General features: G+C 38.8%; 1 protein-coding gene across 4 annotated transcripts in view; it reads right to left on the reverse strand.

Annotated features, from left to right (window-relative positions):
* Positions 1–15,038, reverse strand: part of TENM1 (teneurin transmembrane protein 1) — a 774,232-nt gene that overhangs the window by 197,343 nt on the left and 561,851 nt on the right. The gene's annotated exons all lie outside the window — the stretch shown is intronic.

Below are 15,038 nucleotides of genomic sequence, written 5' to 3' on the forward strand. Positions count from 1 at the left end.
GAAAATTATATTACTTACTACATACATATATTTTAGACATGACTAAAATTACCCTGTTTGACCACCTTCCTCCCAGTTTCTGCTCTTCTCCCTGGAAGTAATCAGCAGTATCATTTTGTTACATGCATTTCCTATGTGTTTACATACATAAGTGTGATTATTTTTAAAACTCTTAGTACAAATTGCCAAATTGCTTTTCTGGAATAACATTTTTTTTTTTCAGTAAACTTAGCTGGGTTGAATTTTAAGAGTTAAAGTTTGCAAAAGAGAGATGATCCCTGACTGTAGTACCCAATTTCTATTGCCTAATTGAAATAAAATATTTCAGGAGGTTTTTTTTTTCTTTACACAAATGAATTTCATCCTTCCCAAAGAATGAGATTCCATTAAATTAGGTTTTTAGCCAGGGCTGTCTCCCAGACAGTCCGCTACAAGATACATGTGTTCAGCTCCAGCTTAGCCATCAAGTTGTCACAAATTTCAGGTGCTTGGCAGTTAGGAGGATATGGGGGCAAATCCCAACAAAGATTCTTCACTGCTCAGTTATTAATTGAGGAGAAGTAAGGGACAAGGGTAAGTTTTTCAACAGAGTCCAATCCTAGTCTTGGCAGCCCTGAGCTCTAGAATGTGCCTTTTTAAAAATTAATTTTAGACCTGTGGTGGCGCAGTGGGTAAAGCGTCGACCTGGAAATGCTGAGGTCGCCGGTTCGAAACCCTGGGCTTGCCTGGTCAAGGCACATATGGGAGTTGATGCTTCCAGCTCCTCCCCCCTGTCTCTCCTCTCTCTCTCTCTCTGTCTCTCTCTTTCCCTCTCTCCCTCCTCTCTAAAATGAATAAATAAAATAAAAAAATAAAAAAAATAAATATAAATATAAAAATTAATTTTAATGGGGTGACATTAATAAATCAGGGTACATATGTTCAGAGAACACATCTCCAGGTTATTTTGACATTTAATTATGTTGCATACCCATCACCCAAAGTCAAATTGTCTTTTATCATCTTCTATCTGGTTTTCTTTGCAACCTTCCCCTCCCTCCCCCCCCATAACCATCACACTCTTGTCCATGTCCCTGAGTCTCATTTTTATAGCTGGAGTGGAGCTGATAGAGTTGAGGAAGGCTGGGCTAAGGTCAGAGGTTTCTCCTAGGGATTCAGCGTTGGTTTTTTCATGAAGTAGGATTCAAGGTATCCAAGGGAGCTAAATCTTGGCTTAAAAGGGGCTGTTATTTGGGCAAACATAGCTTTCCAGAGTAACCACAGTAATTTCACCCTGGCATTAGGCATTATTTGAACAGAATCAACAATTTAAGGCCATGTATCTAAAGACTCATGGTTCCAAAGATCTTTTGAGAGAAGAACGACTCTCTGAAAAAGCAAAAGCAGAAGACAGTTACCAGCCAAAGCTTGTTTTATACGTTATAGTAAATAAACTTCACTACTAAATTCTATTGCAATCAGAGAAATCAGATATGTTGTAATAGTAGGATTTATCTCGCATTACCTAAGATCTTCCCATAACATGAACTACAAAGCATTAAGTGTTGCACAATGTAAACTAGCATAGTTGTTGCTATTAGTGTTTTTGGATATTGAGGTCACAGACAAACATTCTTAGTTCTGATGTAGATCAGTGGCTTTCTTTCCAATGAGCTGTTCATTTTATGAATAGTTTATGTCATGGCTCTGAATAGTGTATATATGACATATTGGCAGTTGTTTTGCTTTGTCTGATCCCTCCCCCAGTGTCTTTTGGAGAAATTTTGAAATCTCATTTGTTCTAATAAAGAAAACAGTTGAAAGGCATTGAGTTCTGGATTTTGAACTAATCCTGATAGGTCTGGTCCCAGGTTCTAAGCCCTATGTAACAAGAAATGAAAATAAAAGAATGACTCTAGTTCCATACAGTAATATTTTAAAGGTTTTTACAAAGCAAAATTTGACAAGCTGGGTATAGATGAAATATATAAATAAGCTGAGGAAGTCTCCTACAAATTAAATAGGGACTGGAGCCAGAAAGGCTGAGGAGACTGTGTGTTAGTGAGGCCAAACCATTTGAAAATCAGTTAAACAGTGATTCCTGAGCCTTATTTGCTGATGACTTTTTGTTGGGTGTGGTGCAAGGTTAACTGTGAACTTTCCAAGGCTCTATCAATTAACAAGATAGCCTTTGCAACCATAATACCTACCCAGGTGGTCTCTGATTCCCTATTGGCAAGAAAACTGTACACTCACTCATTTTGTTCACATTAATCTAGACCAGTGGTTTTCAAGTTTTTTAAACTTGAGGACCAGTGAAAATAGGAGATTTACTTTGGGGACTGCTAAGACAGAAATCACCCTGAGCATAAGAGAATTTGACTAAGATCATTGGGTCTATAATCGTCATACAGCATCAGGGTGGTTAACTCTTTCACAGACTGGCATAAAATTCCTGGCAGAGTGGATTGTGGACTGGCAGTTTTAGAACCACTGATGTAGACATTGTGTTTTCCCACAGCTGTACTAGGTTCAATTATTTTTGTTTTTATTTAGCCAAGCCTAGTTAGCATTATTTGCTGATATTTTATGACAGACACAGACCTGTCTCTTTTCTTTGCTGCTCTTTCATTTTTTATACAGCTTATATTTATGAAGGACCAGGCTGGTGAGTACAAGTCTCATAAAAATCATCATTATGCTGTACATTTCTCTTGTATCCCTCTCTTTCTTCATTCTGTATCTAATTCTGAGCAGACTTGTCTTTTGCCTCTTCTGCTCTTTGGTATTCTTTATATTTTATGAAGCACACAGATTTGTGTGATAACAACTCATAAAGTCATCATTATTCAAGACATTGTCTACCTGTTCTTCTTTTCATTCATTTCACTCTTCATTATTCATAAATAATGTGCAGACTTGTCTTTTAACTCTCCTACTTTTTTATTCCTCATATATAATGATTCACACCAACTTGCAGCATGTGATAAAGTCTCATAAAACTTATTATTCTACATTTATCACATTGAACTCTCTTTGTAATGTATTAGATTTTAAATGTTCTAAGAGCCCCTGTTTCTTGCTGCATTCGCTCCCATTATTTACACACTCTATGTCTTCCATTTTTCAGAAGAATAACTTTTAGTTGCTTTTATTTCTGGATTATTAGTACTTACTACAATCTTTGACCAACATCAGTCATCCTACGCCAGTGTAAGTTGTCTAAATTTTGGAACAGTATTAAAATATTCTTTTTAAATTTCCAGTAATCTTGATTGGCTCTGCACTGCATGCAGAGACCTGGGGAAATTTCTTCTCAGGCAAAGTTTTCATTTCAAAAAGAAAGCTTGAGTCCACATGCTTCCCCAAGCCATACCAGCCCTAGATGGCACTTAAGGAACCTTCATCCATATTGTTGACAAGTAGAATGTATTGCAGTCTTTTTCAACTGCCCATTTGTGGACCAGTCTGCCAGAAATTTTGTGCCAGTCTGTGAAAGAGTTAACCACTCTGATGTTGTATGAAGATTATAGACCCAATGATCTTAGTCGAATTCACTGATGCTCAGGATGATTTCTCCCTTAGTAGTCACCAAAATAGTGATCCTATTTTCACTGGTATCCAAGGGTAAAAAGGTTGAAAACCACAAATGTATTGTGTCACTTGTTCAGCTAAACTGCCTTTTCATTAACTCCAAGTTTCTGAACTCAATTTTCTTCATAATTGTGGATGGTAGTCTTGTACTACTTTGTTTTTCCTGATTCACACAGCCACTAAAATGTAGTTTCTCCTCATTTAGATAATCTTTTCTGATTATGATTCTCAGATCCAAGGCAGCCTGTAGAGTTCATCTTTTTCTTCAGTTAGATATTTGCTGGAGTACTTAAGTGCCTATGACGGGGATTTGACTTTGGCAGTGCCACAGTCTTGCTTTCTATGCTTTTCACCATTCCCATCATGGCACCTCTCTGTAACCTCTCCCAGACAGTCTCTGGCTTCTTCAAATTGCTATCTTAATGAGGCAGCCAAACTCGGCATGTCCTTGGTCTGTCTTGGGGAAACATCTTGAGCTCTTAAAGTTCTGCCACATCAAACAACCCTCAACATGAGTCTGAATCCTTCAAGAATCATTTTTTATGTTTCTGAAACTTTTAAATTAAAAAATATAGAGAACTCTACTGAACTTTTTAAACCAGATGAAATAAGCTACTATGTGGGGGGTCATGAAGAGCCCTACACATGTACACAGTAGGTAATGACTATCTTTTGTGTCGGTGTGTGTATGTTTGAGTACTCTCCATGGCATTCTATCTTTACCTGGGCCTCTCCTTCTTTGATTTAAACATGGGTGAGATGCTTTGCTTTCTTGAGTCTTTAAAAGCAAGAACCTCTTCATACTATTGTGGGCTATAACATGAGAACTTGAACTTAGATGAGCACGTTCAATATGACTTTAAAAAAATGTATGGGGGAAAATCATCCCTCACAAGTATCTCTTTTTCTGTTCTCTGAATAATACAAGCTGCTGCCAACCTGTCTACTTCTATCACTATGCTAAAGCAGCAACCTCAAAAGAATTGCTTCTCCCTTCACCTAAATGCTGAATACTCTTGGTGTTTGGAGCTTGATCTGAAGAACAGGGCATCATGGGAAATGCAAGTCAGAGTATACTTTACTGAGAGCCTTATTTAACTAACAAGCTGCTTGTTAGACAGTTCTGATGCAAAAGGTCTAATTCACTCTGTATTTGCTATTTTCATGGCATAGGCAAATTATTCCAAGCCTTCAATAAATTCTAGGTTTTATTCTCCTTTTCCCTTATTTGTTGTCTTTTGTCTTCCCTGTCAAATTTCTAATATTCATTCAACACACCTCAGGCAAAAACATTAACCTCAAGCACAAAAGTTGGTTTGAAAAAGTTGGTCTGAAAACCAAATTGCTAAAAGAAGATGTAATTTACTGCATTGTGTTTCTGATTAAAATATTTCTTAAGGAAATGAATCTCACATCTGGGGAAGTTAGAGCTATTTGATTTTGTTGTTAATATGAGCATAAGCAATTTCTGAAGGGTAGCATTTAAAATCGAGGACCTGGCCAGCAGGGGATCTAGAATCTGGTGGACAGGCTAGGTGGTTTTCTCCATGGGAAGAGGTGAAATCCTTTCTACAGGTGACTGCTTTGGGGAAGAGACAGCACTGAGAAGGACTGGGCTGGGAGAGGCCATGTGAATCCTCTGTGCACTAGTGTTGGAATCCTGCTCTGTAGATTCCTCTTTGAGCTGTCATTTAGTTCAAGTCTCTATGTAATAGAAACCTGCTGCCTATGAGATGTGGTTTGATGGTTCTCTTGACATCTCTTCCTGCTGGTTTGGTATAGCCAGAGTTATAGATTGTGTCAGTTGGACTAAAGCACTGCTGCTTCCGAGGGCCCCACTGGAATGCAAATTCCTGAGCGGCTGGGACAAGGAGCTTAACATTCACTGTCAAATCCAATGAATAAAGAATCTTCTCTTTAGAGTGTAATTTTGGGAATGCGGTGTTGGTCCTCAGTCCTTTCTGGTCATCTTTCTCTCATATAGATTACTAGTTCATGCACCAGATCACCTGGAGGGCTTGATAAAAAAGACTGCTCCTTCCCCTCCCCCACCCACAACTCGAATTTCTAAATTTATGAAGCAATGCTTTAGGGAAAACAAGAATAGTATATAACCAGCCAATTAAATTGTATGAACTGAGAAGGAAGGCAGGGGTGTAAATTATATAAAGGCAGGAAAACCACCAATTGGTTCACAGTCTTACCATTACGAAATCTGTAAGAAAAGACTTTTTTTTCTTAAGTGAGAGTAGAGGAGATAGGGAGATAGACTCTCACATGTTCCCCAACTGAGATTCACCCAGTAACCTCCATCTGGGGCTGATGCTCAAATCAACCAAGCTATCATCAGCGTGTGAGGCTAACACTCAACCCAATTGAACCACTGGCTGTGAGAGAGGATGAGAGAGAGAAGGGATAGAGGGAGGGTATGGGGAAAATGGCTGTGTTAGGCTTGCTCATAGTTTTACTAACTGCAACCCTCTTGTGCAAATAGTGCAGGAGCACATGACACCACTATTGTAAGGATGTAAATACTTCTCCTCAGGCAGAAGAGAGATTCTGCCCTGCCACTGAGAAGTCCTGTGGGGTTTCTTTTTTCTTCCCTGATCGTTTACATTCCATGGCAAAAAGCAGGTTTCTGCTTTTCCCTTGGTTTTCTTGTGGCTTGCCTGTCTTGGTAAGATGCCAATAAACAGAAGGGTGCACCATCCTTTGGCACCACTGTTTCTTTAACATCTGCCCGAGTTCAATGAAGCCTGCATGGCCATGGCAGAAGCCATTGGCTTTACAGAGGGGAAGAGAAGCAGATGGTTGTTTCTCATATGTGCTCTGCCTTGGGATTGAACTTGGGATGTCTGCACACTGGGCTGATGCTCTACCACTAAGTCAACTGGCCAGGGCTTGTGAGAAATGACTTTTTAACTTTTCCATACAAACATCTGGGAAAAGGTATGCAAAACAGTAGGTTGGGGAGTCATGTTGAAACTGTCATGACAAAGTGGCATTTGGACTACAGGATGAACTGTAGCGTCCCTTCAAATCAAGAGCTTATAAAATGGAAAAATGTTTTCACCTGATTTGTCTGTCCCAAATAAGCTAGGTGTAAAGCCAGTAGCCATGGCCACCATCACAGCCACCTGGCCCTTGCAGGTTTGCATTTGATTTGGACAGACGGTAATGAAACAACACAGCCAAGAACTGCTAGGCTATTATTTTTATCCTAGCTTGCACCCAGCGGGCAAGAAATACACACAGTAAGAAAACACTTGCCTTTCCATTCAGGGCTCTCAAAGCCACTGACTTATCCAAGTTTCCTAGAATCAAAGGTTTCTACCTCACCAGCCTTATTCACCTCTGTTCCCCATCTCCTTTTCTCTGCACAAACTCTGCACAAACTGGCTTCTCCTTCAGCACTCTGCCATCTTGGCTGCTTCTCCTTTCTTCCATGTGGCCTTTCTCTGCTCTCTTTTAGCATGAGCTCCTCTGCCCCATTTTCTAGTGTAGAAATCAAAACCTTTAATCCAATATACAAACAAAGAAGTCTCTGATACAAAGTCACTTTTCTGAGGCATAATGGGATTCCTCATGAGAGTGCACCACCCTGGGGTGGGAAAGGCTTCATCTTAAAACTAAGCCTTAGGTTATAACGACCCTGCTTGCTTACAGCCTGTCTCCCACACCCAATGCAAACTATAAGCGAGCAAACATATACATCATACTTGCAAACCTATTTGACCCACAGTAGGATTAAAAGGTAATGGGCCACCTGTTCTTGGCTCCGTTGTTTCATTACTGTCTGTCCGAATCAAATGTGAACCTGCATGGGCCAGGTGTCTGTGATGGTGGCCGTGGCTACTGGCTTCACAGTCTGTCTGTCCTTCCTATTAGGTATTCACTCCATGGCAAGGACTGTGTGATTTTCTCTCCATATTCTTCCCAGTACCTGGTTGTAAGGCCGGGGGCCACTGCTGCCATCATGGCCAGTCTCATGCAGGTTCTCATTAAATTCGGACAGACTGTAAGGAAATGGCAGAGTTGGAGGATGGTGGGCTATTCTGTTTATTGGTGTCTCACCAGGACAGGGAAGCCACAAGAAAAGCCAAGGGAAAAGCTTTTCCCATGGAGGGCAAGGAATCAGGGACGAGAGAAAATAGGAATCCTCCCAAGAGAAAATAGGAATCCTCCCATACCTCTCGGTGGTGGTGGGGACAGAATCTCCGTTCCAGTAACATTAGCAAGACAATGGCCCCTCCCAATCAGGAAGGTGACCTGGAACCTCACAGACCATGCTCAAGAAAGCTTCAGAGAATTTTCACTCAAATATTTTTATATGAATTTGTGAGATACTTGCAACCTACTCTCACAGCACTGCTTCAAAGGTTTCTATGTGACAGATACCTCACAGTTCATTTATTAGAAGCCAGAATTCTGGATTGTGCATTATGACTTTCTATCTCGAGAGTGTTCTTTGATAATTGACTACTTCAGGGAATTAAATTGTATCATGGTGACTGGCAGGAATGAGTGACTAGTCCTCCCCAAATGCTTAATTTATGAACACTAAGTCCACTATTTCTTTATATATTACCATATAATTACGATTTGGTATTTCCTAATTTATATACATTTGAGGATGCTAATATTCAGATATTTTGGGGGTTTCCACACAACAGATGCTGGGTTTTTGACATATGCTACCTAATCTAGTACAGCAGCACAAAAACATTTAGTGTTAGAGCATAAACCTGTTTTCCTATTCTGAAAATGTGAATGCAGTGGACATTCATATGCAAACCCAATACAATCTCATTAGTTTTTACTTAAATAGAGCAGGCTGATTTAATCCCACTCAGTAGGTCATTAGCCCAAATAAATAATACCTACCAAATGGGTAACATTAAAAGCAGCTGGGAGCATTACCCATCAATATTTTAGGGCTCTAGGACAGGTGGTGCTATTGAAAATGCAGATAGCTTTTTAAGCAAAATTCTTTTCCTCATGGTTAGTGATGTTTCAAGTAAAACAAAATGGGGGCACTCACCCTGAGGTAGGGTGGTTATTTTCCCATCTGCCCCGGTAATTGCTTGTCAAAAGTAGGCTTGCTTCAGATTCCTGAGATCTCCAAAGTAATGGGAAAAAGATCAAGTGTTTTGAAGCAATAAGAAAATTGACGACACAGTCACATTTTGAGGACTAAGTGCCAGTTTGCTTCATTTAGACACATGCTTATTTTTGTCCGAAATTTAAATTTGGAAATATTTGTCCTCTAAGCCCTTGTAACTCTTAAAATAGTCTCAAGTTTTTGGTTATTGGTTCTTTCTTTCTTTTTTGTTTTTATGGTTTGTTTTGTTTTTGCCTGTTTTGCACATTACTCTAATGCTTTATCTTTGTAATCAGCCTTATAGGAATTTATTAACCTCATTAACCTTTCCTGACACTTCTCTGTAAATCTGCCCTTTGAATAATGGATAATCATTAAATATAGGGAAGGTCTGTCTTATTGGCCATAACCTGGCCATGGATGATTCTTCCCTGCACAAAGGAAAAATAGTGGCCTAGCTCTGAACACACTGTTTCTAGCTCTGGCCTGCTAATAATCACCATTATGACTTTTCCTAAGAAATGCAATTGTTCTTGGTCTCATCTGTTCCTTATGGAAAGTGAAAATAACAGTTTTTCCTTGTCCTATCCTCAATCACCTCACAAAGATGCCATAATGATAAAGTAAAAAAAAAAAAAAAAGATTGCTTTTGAATTGACTTTTAAATTATATTCAATTATATACCCTGATATTTATTAAGTACCACATTTCCCCATGTTTAAGACGCACACAGGTATAAGACACACCTTAATTTTGGGGCCTGAAATTTGAAAAAAAAATGTATTACATAAAGTTATTGAACTCAAGTTTGATTCATCATAAAATTCACCCAACTCCTCGTCACTGTCAAAACTCCCATCCATTAGCTTGTCCTCATCTGTGTCTGATGACGAATCACTATCTTCATATATTGCCTCGTCCTCAGTTCCATCTATGGAATTTGAAATGTTACACTTCTTAAATGACTTGACAACGATCTCAATCTTGACATTATCCAAGGATTTTTTTCATTTAGGTACAAACTTCTCCTATAGTTGGTTTCTTCACTCTTCCTGCTGGTGTCAAATTGTTCTCAGAATCTTCATCCATTGGTTCCATTCATCTCTCATGGCAGCTTTGAAGGGTTTGTTAATGCTGACATCAAGTGGTTGGAGCTGGGATGTCAAGCCTCTGGGTATGACGGCAAATTTTGTTTTTTGCTCTGCAGCAATCTTCTTTGTGAGGTTTTTTTAATGTGTGCCCTGAACTGATCAATCACCAATAGGGCAGGTTTGCTTAAGAGCCCACCTGGTCTCCGTCTCCAAACTTTCTCAAACCAGATCTTCATCCCATCCTGATTCATTCAACCCTTGTCATGAACATGGACAATCACTCCTCAAGGAATGTCTTCTTTTGGCATGGTTTTGCATTTAAAAATCAGCATAGGAGGCAGCTTGATTCCGTGGGCACAACAAGCTAGAACAACTGTAATGGCTCTTTTCATGTTCACTTGTCTTCACAGTTACAGTTTTCACCCCCTTCTTATCAACAGTTCTGTTACTGGGGACATCAAATTGAAGGGGGACTTTGTTTATATTTGCAATCTGTTCCAACTCAAACTAATGTGTCTCCTGACATTGAATGACAAAATGATAAAATTCAAAGTCCTTCCTGCTCTAGCTTTCAGGCATCTTTGGGGCAAGTCTGGTGCATGTACGCATGCTTAGTCCATTCTGTTTCAGGAACCTGAAGCACCAATTGTGTCCTCCTTTGAAATCAGTAACTTCTTTTTCATCAGCAATTCTTCTTGCCTCATGCTGAACCATCTTTGTGGACACAGGGATTCCAAATGCCCTTTGCTCTTCAATACATATCTTCAGTTCCCTCTCTAAATCAGGCCATTTTGCTGACTTGCCTCTCACGGCCTTCTTCTGCCATGGCATTTTCAGCAGGGTTTCTTCTTCCCGTAGCCAGTCTCGGATTGATTTCTCAGTTGGAGGAAGACCAAACTTACGTTCAGTAGCACAATTTCCATTCACTTTTGCAAACTGGGTCACTTTTGACTTGAATTCAGCACTGTATGAAAATCTTTTCTGAGCCATTTCTGGGCAATATATAGCAAAATGTAACTTAATGTAATATACCAGTAACAAGTGTGAAACAATGAGCGCAAACACAACGAGCTCGAAAAAAGCAGAAAATTCAAATTAAAAAACCTACAATCACTGTATAAGATGCACCCAGTTTTTGTACCCTAAATATTTCAAAAAAGAGTGCATCTTATACATGGGGAAATACGGTGTATATGATATATGTATGTATGCATTTGTATAAATATTTATTAAGCAATTATGAGTTAGGTGGTATGTTAGGAAATTTTCTTATTTTATTTACTATAGGTATAATTCTGAGTAGGTACAACTATTAGCCCTGCTTTATAAATGAGGAAACAAATTCAGAGAGGTTTATAAATTGCTCGATAACACAAGCTAAGTATATGGTGAACTGGTGCAGGGCTTTTGACCCGGCCTAAGCTGTACATAGATCTTTTTTTTTTTTCTTAAAAAAAGTTTCCATTGATTTAAGAGAGAGAGAAGCATCAACTCATTGTTACACTTAGATGTGCACTCATTGATTGCTTTCTGTACATACCCTGAGTGGGGACTGAAACCGCCACCTTGGTACCCCAGGATGATGCTCTATCTACTAAGCAACCCGGCTAAGGCCCAAAGATCTTCTTAATATTGATATGTGAAAAATATGGCTGCAAAGGAAAGAAACTGCTCACCTATAAAGATGATGCTATTCAGAGGACATCATTACCTATATGCATTTACCAACTGCTGAGCATTTTCTATTTGTAGGATGTGTAGTAGAGATGAGCTACAACATATCATTCATTCTCTCTCCCCAAACATGCATTAATTCTACCCTCTCTAGGGATACATTTAGATGACAGACCCAACAAGTGACACAGCATCCAAATAATAGGGCTAAGAAGTAGGTAATAAGGATTTGAGTCTTTCAAATTTCTATCCTAATTGAGCAGTAAGTTTGATAAAATATTAGAAAATACCTCTTTACACTGATAGCTACTAGTATTACTAATGACAATTATTAAGCATCTCAGAACATTTAAGTTTCAAAATATCATGAATAATCAATTGAATCGCTTTTTGAAGATTTGTGCTCTGATTTCTTTTTATTCTTCTTTGCTTAAGAGCATCTGCAAAGAAGTGGAAGTCACACATTCTTTCTTTTTGGAACCTTTAGGTGTTGACTGCTGATTTCAGGAGCTAGTCAGCACTGTAAATCTTGGAGTCTTCAGCACTTTGTAATTAAAAAAAATGTGTCTTGAACATGTGTTTCCTGAACTTTATCATTAAACAAAATAGTTGTCTGAAAATCAGGAGATCCCGTCTTCACACACATAACACTTTTCATATAAACGAGATCAAAGTGCTTTATTAGCAAGTAGCAATCATCTCACTTCCCACTTAGGACAACAACTGCAGAAATGAAAAGTAAGGCAATTACTCAGGAAAAGCAACATGGGAAGACAAATATAATATCAAGAAACCATGGCTGAGCCAAGACACATTTGGATTCTTTTTCCAAATGTGAGCAGGTCATGTGTACTGCATCTCTTCAGAAAAAAATGTAAACATGTTCATGAAAGTGGGTAGGTAAATATTAATAAGAGAAAGAAACAAAGGAAATCAGGCCTTGAAGAGCCTGCTTACTTCACTGGGAAGTTGCGGTTCTGGACACCACAGGGTATGCTCCACTAAGGGCTTTACCGGCCCTCCTCCCATACAGGGAGGAAGAATCAGTTTTTATCAGCTCCCTGGGTACAACTGGTCCATCCCCAGACTACTGGGGAAAGTATTTCTTGCTTCCTTTTTGAGGCATGCAAGCACATTAGAAGCCCAGAGGGAGGTTATAAAGGCCTGTCAGTACAGCCTAAAAGTATCTCATTGGGTAGTGAGAAGAACCAACACAAGCCCACGAAAGATTAAGAAACTGATTGGTTGGCTTAAAGAAAAACTAGTCCTTTCAATCCTGGCAATATAAACATACTCTTAACAAAGAAAACTTCTTTTCTCTCTCCCTGCTTGGGAAAATGCACTTTTCCTATTTGCTAGCAAGTTCTCCAAGCACCCATTCTGTGTGGTCCTGCAGATAGCACAGTCTCCCATCTACAGGCTCTGAGGGTAGCCTGGGTAGAGCAATATAGTGCCTAGACTAGACTAAGCTTTGATATGGATTGAACTACGGCACAGAATATCTGGAGTCTGGTCTTTATACTGGACTTAATGAAGACAGGGCTGAACTTTTTCCTTTATGGGACAGATGGAGATGTGACACTGGAAATCTGTGGGTAGCTTTTCATTTTAACCCCAAATAAATCTTACTGAGAAAGCCTAATTTCCATAAGAAAATGCCATTTCCACCAGCAGCAAACACAAGATAGATTTGCAATGCTTATGCCTTAGACAGGGTTTCCCCCAGTTCATTGTTTATTCAATTTACTCATCAACTGTTGCAGTGCTTGTCTATCACTCCCTCATTGTGTACCTGGTATAATGTTTTCCATGTCCCTAGATGAAAAATACACAAAAGTCTGCCACTAGCAAATAGACATGGAGGTCCTTAACTAACAGATTCAGGAAAAAGTTAAACACAAAGTATACAGATTCATATTTGTACCTCAGCAAAATTATAAATGATTATGTTGTAGACCTTATGGGGGTTACTTGTACGTTGATGAAACTGATAATTCTATGAAAGCTTGAATATTGTGATAACACCGTGTTTCCTTATTAATATTCTAGAACGTAAGCTTTTTTTAACTCTTTTTCATCATTCTATATTAGTAAGTGGTTTCTATATATTTGACCTCTTTTAGTTTTGACACTAATTGATGAAGATCTGTTTTTTTTTTCTTTTGATAACAGTCTAAGGTTGTTGCTGATTTCTCTATTTAGAGGCTATTTTGTTCATCTAAGGCAGTGGTAGTCAATCTGGTCCCTACCGCCCACTAGTGTGCGTTCCAGCTTTCACGGTGGGCGGTAGTGGAGCAACCAAAGTATAAATAAAAAGATAGATTTAACTATAGTAAGTTGTTTTATAAAGATTTGTTCTGCCAAACTTAGCGAAAATCTGACATAAAGTACTTGGTAAGTAATTATTATTATATGCTTTAATTTGCTGTAACTCTGCTTTATAAATTTTATAAAGTAAAGTTACTTCCCTACTTTATAAATCACCATTACTGTGGAACCAGTGGGCAGTTAGAAAATTTTACTACTATCAGAGATACAAAAGTGGGTGGTAGGTTCAAAAGGTTGACTACCCTTAATCTAAGGTATTCAAATTTTCTCAGTGCAGTTCTGGAAGACGGGCACTCCATCCATTTATCAGTAAAATCTAGTGTAGTAACCCACAGCTAGTAATTCCTTGAAAGGTTTGTCATACCTTCCATTTCACACATGCCGTGAAGTCTTAATTCAGTGGGTACCTACACGTTACTGCCAGCCTGTGGCTTGTGTGACAATCTATTGCATAACGGTCCAGGTGGCAGTCATGCCAGCATCATCTAACATATCGATGAATGTAATGAGGTCTCTGCTCTAGTGTCACCTCCCAGAAAGTCTTCCATGGACAAATCTGTCTAAAATGGTCAGTCTCTGTCCCTAACTTTTCTTTATCTCACTTGACAGTACTACCTGACATTGCTTTTTTTCATTATCGTCAGTCTTCCTCACTAGACTGTATGGGGAAGGCACTCTGTCGGCTTTAGCCCAGAGCCTAGGGCAGTGCCTATCACTGAATGAATAAATGAACTGAGTAAACATTGGAATTTTCATCAATCTCAGGAGTGAAATGATTAATCTTCCCCAATGTGCTTTATCATGAAAGAAACTGTTGGATCTATCATTATAAAGGACACCAAAGCACAGGATTTTTTCACTGTGGTAAATGGAAATGTTTTAAATGATTGTGGTATTTCCACTTGAATTTATCTCTTAATAAAAACATTTTTAATTGTAGAAAAATTATCTATAGCTCTAAATGTCAAAGATTGAAGCTTCTTGCAAACAGTTTTGCTCTTTGTTGTTCAAATAAGCTCTATATTTTTTCTTGCAAGTCATCAATAATCTACTGTGTGTCAATTTTAGCAACTCTTCATACTCACCTGAGTCAATTAGTCTCATCTCTGATCTACTGCTGAGAACTTCCAGGTCAGTCTCATTTCTGTAATTGTTCAATGACTTTGTCTCATTTGCTAGAATACCTGTTGTTTTACAGCTATTCAGGTTACCTGTCTGCCCTCATCAAAGCAGCTGAACTTGAGACCCCTTAGTTGATTAACTCCAAGTTC

Source organism: Saccopteryx leptura, chromosome X (assembly GCF_036850995.1).
Source record: "Saccopteryx leptura isolate mSacLep1 chromosome X, mSacLep1_pri_phased_curated, whole genome shotgun sequence".
Taxonomy (NCBI): Eukaryota; Metazoa; Chordata; class Mammalia; order Chiroptera; family Emballonuridae; genus Saccopteryx; species Saccopteryx leptura.